Below are 10,181 nucleotides of genomic sequence, written 5' to 3'. Positions count from 1 at the left end.
AAGTGTGAAAAACATATTACCTGTGTTATTAGTATCCTTACAGCTTCGTCCCCTCTCTTCTATTTCTGCCCAAAATCAAACCATAAAAGAAAACACTCTGAACTTGCAAGCACTAGTTTTCTCATCATTCTCATTATAGAATCCTATTTGGTCCAGCCCCAGAACTTTTCTTCTCTCTCCCATCCACATGAAGTCTCTGAACTGGTTTCTTCTCTGTTTATCATTATCTGATCATGTGTTTATGATCATCGCTGACAATTCAGAGCCGCAGGGGGCACGGCCTGCTTAAGAAAACTTCACATCAAACAATTTGTTAATAATTAATCATTACAAATTAATGCTCCAACACCCACCCGCAGTGGCTCAGCACCCAAACCAGTGGGACATGCCCCACTAAACCACTGCCACAACTAATCATGCTTTTGAATCATACCATCTGTGTTATGAATCGCCCTGGTAAAGAAGGCCCAACAGCGGCTGCACTTCCTCTGTGTCCTGACAAAGAATAAGCTGAACTGGAAGCTGCTGCTGGCCTTTTACCGCTCCTCAGTGGAGAGCGTGCTCGCCTGCTGCCTGGGTGTTTGGTACACAGGGGACACTACTGAGAAAGGAAGGGTTCGCAGAGGATAATTAACACGGCCCAAAAAATTATTGGCTGCCCTCTGCCGTCCCTGGGCGCAATATATACATCCTTCTGTCTCAAGAAAACCGGGGCCATCACAGATGACCCCTTGAACCCCACCTACCATCTGTTTGACTTGCTGCCCTCTGGTTGGTGCGTCAGGTCAATCAGGTCCCACACCTCCAGACTCACAAACAGCTTCTTCCTTTGTGCCATTCGGACTGTTAACAAATACTATCCCCCCACACCCCACCCCTGCCCACTCATCTCACCAATCTCAGCCATGGTATGAATATTCCTTATCACTCAGGCCACTCACATATGGACACTAAATCAAGTCCTTTGCACTACTTCCAGCACTTTTTTCACCATTGTGTGCCTCTTCTATTATCATTGCCTTTCTCTTGTTTTGTATATATTCTTCTTGATTATATACATTTCTCCTGTTTGTTATTTATTCCTGCTGTCTTACTATTTATATTTTATTCCTGCACAGTTGGTGTGGAGCAACCCTAATTTCGTTTTGACTATGACAATAAAGGGTTATTCTATTCTATTCTATTCTATTCTATTCTATTCTATTCTATTCTATTCTTCAGATTTTGTGATGTGAATTTTATTTGTACATGCCCCAGAAAGTAATGTTTATTTGTTAAGAATCCATATATGTACAATTCAGTAAAACAGTAAACATTTATTTTATTTTTTTTATTATAACGTCTCGTGTAATTGAAGATTTCCCTGGTGTTGCGTTCGAAGCCCTTTTTTACGACAGCACTTGAAGGCATCATTCATTACGGTGCAGGCTGTCATGGCGCAGAGGAGGCCAGATAGATCAGCAGCGTCAAACTTTAATTTCGGCTCTATTTCCAAGATGTTCGCGCGTTACACCCTGTAAAATCATCACCACCCGTTGACGACACATATCGGTAAGTTGTCTAAAACTGAGCCAGCCTGCTTTTCACGACAGTTACTTGTTCCGAGCGGCGGGCAGCCTAACGTTAGCTGTAACGTTGGAAAAATGTCGTTCGTATAAATATGACTTTACTTTGATGATCGCAGGCGGTGTTGACTGTTTAAAATGGGAGCTTTCGCATCCAAATAGCGTTCTGCATGCAGCTTATGTATTGTTATAAACACCACATGCTAATGAAAATGCTTTTTAACCTCATAAACAAGTCAATACATGAAAGTAATTGGCTACACAGAAGTTGCTAACAGTTTCCATCAGTGTATTTTCCCATTATGTTAATAGGTTTGTTTTAGCTGTTATCGACCCTGCTCTGGACCTGTCAATGTATCTGAACTGTGGCTGAACATTATCTAGACCATTTGAATATTATCTTGGACCAAGCATGGCTTATGAGAGGGAGCAGGGAACATTTTTTTCCTCCTAAGCATTTCAGGACTAAAGCCTCACTGTGCTCAGTAATGTGGACATGTATGGCTGCACGAGCTGAGTGATAAAAGTGTTTGTGCAAGTTTTATTACAGGAGCATGAATTAGAGGAATTCGAGGGAACAGATGAAAGAACATTATTTAGAGAAGTCATTCCTGCCAGTAAAGGCTGAGTCATAATGCAGAAACAAATGTTCTGCATGGCACTTAAACTCATTCTGCTCACTGTTCCCTGCACAAGTTAATGAATAAGGCCTTGATTATTCATTTGGTAACAGATGGATTCTTTCACTGAAAGTGCCACTTACAGGGTACATTAGTGGAAAAAAATGGAGACATAAAAGGACTGGTATAACTGTACATTTAAAATATAGTTGCTGGTAAGTCTAATCTTTAAAGGTGCGTCGTATTTTATAAGCTGATAATAAATTTTGCATGCACAGATAATCTGGAACATGCCCAATAAAATAAGATGTGTCCTTTAATCCAGGAGTCATGTCTCATGTTATGCCCAAATGGTGAACGCAACACAGCCACAACAATCAGCGATCATAACTTTAGTTGTAAACTAAACGCGTTCTGTGTTCCGTTCTTCGTATAACATCCGGGTCACTGCTGAAGTTGCACCGATCCATTCTTCATGGACATAATTTCTAGTGGGACTTCTAATGAACTCATCATGAAATTTGACTATTATATTTGAAATGGTTATTAACTGTTTTGTGGGAAGTGTAGTGGTTAGCTGTGTCACCTGACATGAAGAAGTTCAGGGTCGTGAATAGGGATGGGTACCGGTATCCGGTGCCATGATGGCACCGGTTCTGACATAAACGGTAGTAACCAGACCGAAAAGCAGCGCACATTTCGGTGCTTCATTTCGGTGCTTTTTTTTTCTGAGATGTCATACACTTTGAATTCTAGCCAATCATTTTACGTTTCCGAGGATAGTAGGCGGGCCCAGGTACGTACGTACTTTTAGAGCAGAGCTACAGATTAAAAATGCCCAAGACGAAGCGGTCAAAAGTCTGGCTGTACTTCACAGCAAAATATGCAAACTCACCAGCCTGCAACAAGTGCTTTAAGGTGATACTGTGATACTGTCAAAGGAGGTAACACCTCAAATCCGATGAAACACCTGGCGATGCATAGCGGGGTTTTTTTTAAAGCAGAAAAATGCGCCGTATTTGATAGCTTGCTGCGAGACCTCACACCGAGCGCATCTACTGCGGGTGTGGTGGTGACGGATGATGATGGCAGCAGCAGCCGTTCTTCTCTGCGTGAGTAGCTTCATGTTGTTCGTGTGCAATTAGGGTTGCCAACCGTCCCTTAAAAAACGGAATCGTCCCGTATTTAGAAACAAAAGTACACGTCCCGTATTGAGCTGAAAAGGGACGCACTTTGTCCCGTAATACAGTGAGAATCAAAAGTAGTCTATAAGTTTTAATGTAATTAACGCTTGATTGAAAACATAATTCCCAGCCCCGCTCCTGCTTTGTGACCAATGAGCTGACAGCGCACTTATGACAATTCGAGTATGACAATTCAGATTACCGCTCATCTCATTGGTTGAGGAAAGGTCGCTTGCGGAGAAAATACCGGAAGACAACAGATGACCACAACAAAAAGCATGGCCAACGGGGAAACAAACGCCGACACTGCGGTGCAAGTCTCAGACGACAGTACACCTGAAGCTGGGCAAAGACTGTGCGATTTTCAAACTGCACGATTGGCTCGCATGGGTTATAAGTTCGTAGGTCACGATGCAGGGTCTCACACTATACCGCCCGATGCTCTGATGCGACCCGAGTGCTCACACCGTGCCTCCATAAAATGAAGGTTATAACAGAAAATCTGTCGCTCGCTCTCCCTCTCTGTCTTCCACTCACACAGACACACGCCACCATCAACTTTGCTAAATTGCTAATGAAAAACACTGATCATGCAGCTGTGATTGAGCAGCAATGTAAATCCAACTATTTTCACGGTTGTTGTGGTCGTGATAATTTGGTGATGCCACTTCGAAAAGGCTCGGATGAGCTTTCCAAAGTTCTACAAGTTGTGCCTCCATCTCTTGTGTCCAGATCACACGCTGCACAGCCGTGCTGCTCTGTCTTTTTCACCGACGTTTACGTGTTTGCGCGTGAGCAGTGTGAGCGGCTGCGGTGACACCCTCACGAGCAATTGATGATCGGGAGCTGGTCGTGAGGTGTTAATCGCTTCTCGTTACCCCACGTATACTACATGATGCACGATGAAGGCCAAAATCGGGCCGATCACCAAATTGGTCGCACAACTCAAAATGGGCCACAAATCGCACAGTGTGAGCCAGGCATTAGACCAGCAATGTTTGTTCCTCTCAGAGAAAGAAAAAAGGCTGCAAAAGTACAGGGAAGAATGGGAAAAGGAAAACACCTGGCTGGAAAAGTTCACGATAACACCTATAAAGCGCACTGCACTGTGTGCTGGCGCACCTTTTCCATAGGCATGCTTCTAATGGTGGGCACATGAAGAAGCTGAGGGGCGTGAAAGCTCAGGGAACCCTTAACCAGTTTTTGTCCACCAGGCCACGGCAGAAGCAGATATGTATGTAAACACTGGTTTGTTTGTTTTTAAACCCTCTGGTTAAGGTTAAAATGGGCATGTGCAGTGAATATCAGCGCTATGTGGCCAGAAGTGTGATAATATAATTTATTTTGTGTAATAAACAACTGCAAGGATAGATTACAACAAATAGATGAGTAATACATAAAAGTAATACATAGATGAATAATGATGATGAGTTATGATGCGTAATCATGGGAACAAGTGGGTTTACAAACGGGAGCAAAAGCTGAAATAATGCCTCTACTGAAGCCAATTGCACTAAATGTGCACTGTTACAAGAATATTTTTCTTTCTATTGTTTTCTATTAATTCATATAATTTTAAGTTAAGCAGGACAGAGTTCTTTTAAAGAAAGATTTACTTTTATTCTCAAAAGTTAAGCATGACAGGCTTCTGTTTAAGAAAGAGACCTGTTTTATTGTGTTAATGTTGTCATTTTGAGCTAAAAATAAATGCCTAAATGATTTTTGTTTCCCATGTCTTGATATCACAAAGAATACGCATCTACTTAAATCAAATTCAAGTCAAATGGTTAAAAAAATAATTTCACACACAAAAAAAGAGCTAAAAAATTCACCACACTGGGAAGGGTGAAGACAACTGGGTTGCCCGGCCCTGGCCACGAGGTGTCCCTTATTTATTTCTCAGGGAGTTGGCAACCCTATGTGCAATTTACGTTGAGTAGGCTAACCACGTTATTACATTAATGCATGTAAGGTGAACTAGCAAACACTGTCGTAGTTACATGCAGCTGTCTTCTTGTTTGATGGCAGATACTCCCTTCACCCTGGCCAAAAAGGCTAAAATGACCAAAGAAAAAGTGGAAAACAGTTAAACATGAGAGGTTTTTGGACAAAGTTTGTTTTTTCCATTGTTTAAGCACTGCTTCCAGCCAAGAGTGATATCATATATGCCCTATAGCTGCAGAAAAGGCTAACATTGTTATCTTTTTACAATAAAAACAGCTGAACATGAGAGGTTTTTGGACCAATTTTGTGTTCTCCATTCTTTAAGCACCGGTTTGAGCACCGTTTAAGCACCGGCACCGTTTCAAAAGTACCGGTTTGGCACCGGTATCGGATAAAACCTAAACGATACCCATCCCTAGTCGTGAAATGTTTTGCTGGTCAGCTAGTGATTCTGTCTCTGTTGATTTTCTAAGGAGTCCAAATACAGGTTTGATTAATTTGGTAATTATAAATTGGCTGTATGTATAAATGTGAGGATGAGTGAGTTTTTTCATCTGGGGAATAAAACAAATAAGCAAACCAAAAACTGAAAAGCAAAGGTAATTCGATGCTTTTTGTTGGTTAAAACATGTTGTCTTGTAATTGTGTAATTTCAACAGTTTGAAACCACTCTGTTTAGATCAGTTTCTGCTGCAGCAACATACAAGAATCCATTAAGTCTCATAATATCCTGCATCCAAATGTTAATCCTTCTAGTAGCTTCATGCTGGCCCTCCTCTGTAGAGTAGTGGTGTTGCCTTTTTAAGGCCAACACAGCCTCAGCTGTGGACAACCCAAGACTTTCATGTCACTCCACTCTGATGTTTGCCTTTGCTTCAACAGCCTGGAGCAGCAGCAGAGAGAGGGAAGCTGTCTTTGTGTGGTTGTTATCCTGCCAGGTTCTGGCTGAAACTGCATGAACCTGAATATTGTTATGTACTACATTATGTACTATCTGTACTACAAAACGAGTTCACCATACCCAGGCTATCTTTCTGTTATCTGGAATCACTTACCTCAACATCGGCTGTCGGGATAAGCAGTCAAGCAGATGGTGCAGACACAAGCACACTGAAAATCAGATAGTAATAGCATTAGTTCACTACTAATGTATAATAAACATGAACAAATTGCTATTCTGCTGAAAACGCCAGACGATTTTGTCATTTGTAAAACCACGCTGAAAGAACTCAGCACTTTGCTCATTCTTGACCGACAGCTGTATCACTGGTAGCTGACGCCTGCCACCTTTTACTTCTGGGCAACAAAGAAATGATGTAGCATCACAGAGCTTCCTGATTGTTGTAGCTAACTTTACATTTTGAGTTATTTTCTCGAAATGTCAGCTTATTAGCTTAAATAAGCTCAAAATGATATCATGTTTATATACTAATTTTAAGATGTATATTATTAAATAATTAAATATTGTCTTGGTAAAGCCTTGCAGAAACTCATTGTTTCAACTATGGAAATCTGTATGCGAGAGTTTTTCCTGCTGTTTTCTGCTTCTGATACTAATAGCAAAATACGAAATGTAAATTGTCTTTGGTGGTCATTCCAAGCTTGCACCAACAAGGGGCAACCCTGGCACTGAGACTGAAGAGACTGAACACACTGTTCCTCCACCTATGGAACTCAGTTCCATGTAAATCAAGTCTATCTTTTATTTACTCTGTTCACATCAACACAGCGGCTTCCAGATAAACATCTCCTCTCGGCAGATGCCAAAACAGTTTTATGAAGCCGTGGCACAAAGTCACATTTCCATTGAGTAAATCAGAATTTTCTTTGGCTTGTGTAAATGTTGCACAAGGGCTTTTTTGACTGTGTTTTCATTTTTGAGTTTTTGTTTATATAGTTCCCTTGGGTTGTGTGCCTTTTGACCTTTTGTTTTTTAATTACTTAGCAGAAAGCAATTCTGCAGTCACCTCACTACTTCATTTCAGACTCAATTGTCGCAACAACTGTTGAAACTTTTTAGGTTGGTAGAATTTATCCTTCAGTCCTGTGGTGACAAAGTTTAGTGTAAAGTCTGGTGTAAGGCAAAAGCTCACTCACTCATACTCTGAAGTCACATCTTAAACATGAATGCTGGTAAAGCGACAGCCTTAGCTGTCTCCTTTGGTGTAGTAGTAGTTCTACTCTGTGGCCTTCCACAATGACTGAACTCCTCACCCTATTACTAAGGCAGCGCCCATTAACCTCTCGGACAAATCTAATTTCTATCTTGTTCTGATAATGTTAACAAAGTGATTGGGCAGAGATTAACAGATTTATGGCGTTTCTCAAAAACGATGAGCCATCTGGTGGCAGATGGCTGCATAACATTTAGGACGCAATAATTTACCGGCATTGGGCATCAATCAACATTTTAACAAATGGATTGAATCACTACTAAGTCTGGTACCGACTAGCGAGAACAGGTTATTAGTTGGCTAGTCAACTAGTTGCACACATCCCTAAATAGTAGATTTGATATATTGCTATCAAAATTAATAAGAATTTAAAAAGTAAAGAAAATATGGGAGAAACACCCTTCAGCCATCTCATGTCCACCAGAGGGCACTCTGCAAATTCCCTGTTGATGACATGTTTGAAATGTAAAACATCAACCAGTTGATTGGTTGTGCTCTATTGTTTTGCATTTCCTGTAGTTTCACCAAAATAACACAAGGAATTGTGTTCAGGCATCTGAATAGTAGGCCATGCCGGGCATGTCCAACTGGTTGGAGACCCAGAGCAGACCCAAGACATGACCCATGCAGGAGAGATTATGTTTCTCGATTGGATTGGAAAATGTTTTACTGTTTCCTCAAAAGAGCTTGATGTAGTGACCAAGCAGAAGGTCTGGGCATCTATGCTTTAGACTGGTTCCCCTGTGACCCAGATAAACAGAAGATGAATTGGTGATTGAGCTACAATATGTAATCTTTTTGCTCATCTATTCAGCAAAATGCAGCTACAAAGACATCTTTTTTGACTTGTCAACACACTCCAAGAAGGCATTCTATAAATATAAACATGAAATAAGTAATAACTACCTGTGTATGCTAAGTTCCAGAGAGGGCCATTTTTCTGTCTGTTTCTGCTGCTGCCAAAATTATCCTAAATCAATCCTAAAAGACTATTAATGTCGAATTTTCGTATTAAAGTAACAACGGCAAATGTCCAATAAGAGCTTTGTCTCATGAAACTATATTGAACAAACAATGGACCAGTTGATCCTGTGCATCAAATAAAATGTCTTGATATTTGTTGGATAGATTGCCAAGAAATCTGCTTAGTCTGTGTTGCAGCTCTATCAGGCCTTCCCAGGTGTTACCTTTGTGGGTGTGTCTGTTTTCACGCTCCACCATCTGTGCAGCTGATTTCCATCACCAATTAGGGTTGGAGTGCTTATTGCCAGTCAGAGGAGAGTTCTGATAATAGAGCGCTATTCTCTTGGCAATATCTCAACTGTGTGTTTGTGGGTTTCTGTTCCTTGTGGACAAAAGTGTGTTTAGGGTTAAGATTGTGACTTACTGCTATTCGGCTTTTCTGGCTCTTTTAGTTAAATTATTAATTCTTTATTTTATTGCCACTGTCTCCTTTTTCAACCAGCATGCTTTTATTGTTACTTGGGTGATGTAATAGTCCCCTTAAGATTGCTTGTACTAATCTTGTTGCACCGATACTAAGCCTAAAAGTTTTCTTTGCTATTTGGGTTTAAGATCTGGGAAAACTAATTTAATTCATCTCCTTCCAAAAGATGTTTGTTTTTGTTGCTCATTTGCAAATGAAGGATGGTGAACATGTTAAACCTCATACCAGCCACGCAAGCTGATATGATTTAGCTCAAAGTAGATCTTTGCAGTACAGTCTCACAGAGCTGCTATTATGGCTGTGGTTTCTGTGCCTCATTACAGGATGTTTGAACTCTGATTCAGTGTTCTGGGTTCATTTAGATGTCAAAGTAACCTCAGAGTTTCTATTTACAGTTGTTCTAATTGTTTGTCTGGATACGAGAACAACCATTTGAAGGAATAGATTTATTAAATATGTCAGCCGTCCTGCATTTTTAGCTTAGCTTTTGACTAACATCATTATCCTTTGTTTTTATAACTTGGACTGGTCTCTCTGTGCTCTTTACTCATAGCGTTAAGATTGTTTCCACACCTCGGCTGTTTGCCTCCCTACGGAGTACACATTTCTGTCAGCTATTCTTGGGCTGTTGGTAAACACAGAGTACAAGTTGCTCAGTAGTCTGCATACTACATTTAGTAAGCCTTGTGTTTTGGAGGGGGCGGTATGTTTGCTTTATTGAACTTCTTTTTGAGCTAATTTACAGTCACTTTATTAAATGTAGTTTGTTTCACTGGATTTTTATTTTATTTTATTTAGATTTTTACTTTTTTGTTAGTTTTTTTATTATTATTATTTTCAGCTTCTTTTATTTTGTTGTCTACTTCATTTAAAATATTTTTGTGGTTGCATTTAGTGTTTTGTCTGCTGTAACTCAAAGATGCTCTTTGGTTTCACTGCACATCTTTCCCATTTTCTTAGCAAAATATAAATAAATTAGGGGTGGCAAAATACTTTTGCACTGTACTATTTCAATCTATTTGTGCCTTACTGTATGTTTAGTAAGGTAAACTATTTCAGGTAAATATGTGTGTACATTTTCAGTTTCACCTCTTTCCACTTAGCAGAACAAAGTATTTGTAGTTGTTTAAGTGGGAGATTACTACTTTGTAGTAAATGGTAAATAGCCTGCATTTGTATAGCGCTTTACTCAGTCCCTAAGGACCCCAAAGCGCTTTACACAACCTGTCACCCACCCATTCACACAC

At 40.3% G+C, this 10,181-nt stretch overlaps 1 protein-coding gene across 1 annotated transcript in view; it reads left to right on the top strand.

The window, feature by feature from the left end:
* The first annotated feature begins 1,394 nt into the window (after positions 1 to 1,394).
* klhl21 (kelch-like family member 21) overlaps positions 1,395 to 10,181 on the top strand; it is a 20,274-nt gene continuing 11,487 nt past the window's right edge. The window contains exon 1 of the mRNA XM_085144969.1: positions 1,395 to 1,551. The gene's annotated coding sequence lies outside the window, so the exon portion shown is untranslated. The remainder of the gene's footprint in view (positions 1,552 to 10,181) is intronic.

Source organism: Neolamprologus multifasciatus, chromosome 20 (assembly GCF_963576455.1).
Source record: "Neolamprologus multifasciatus chromosome 20, fNeoMul1.2, whole genome shotgun sequence".
In the NCBI taxonomy this organism is placed as follows: domain Eukaryota; kingdom Metazoa; phylum Chordata; class Actinopteri; order Cichliformes; family Cichlidae; genus Neolamprologus; species Neolamprologus multifasciatus.
Note: the sequence above shows the minus strand (reverse complement) of the source record. Positions and strands in the feature narration are given on the sequence as shown.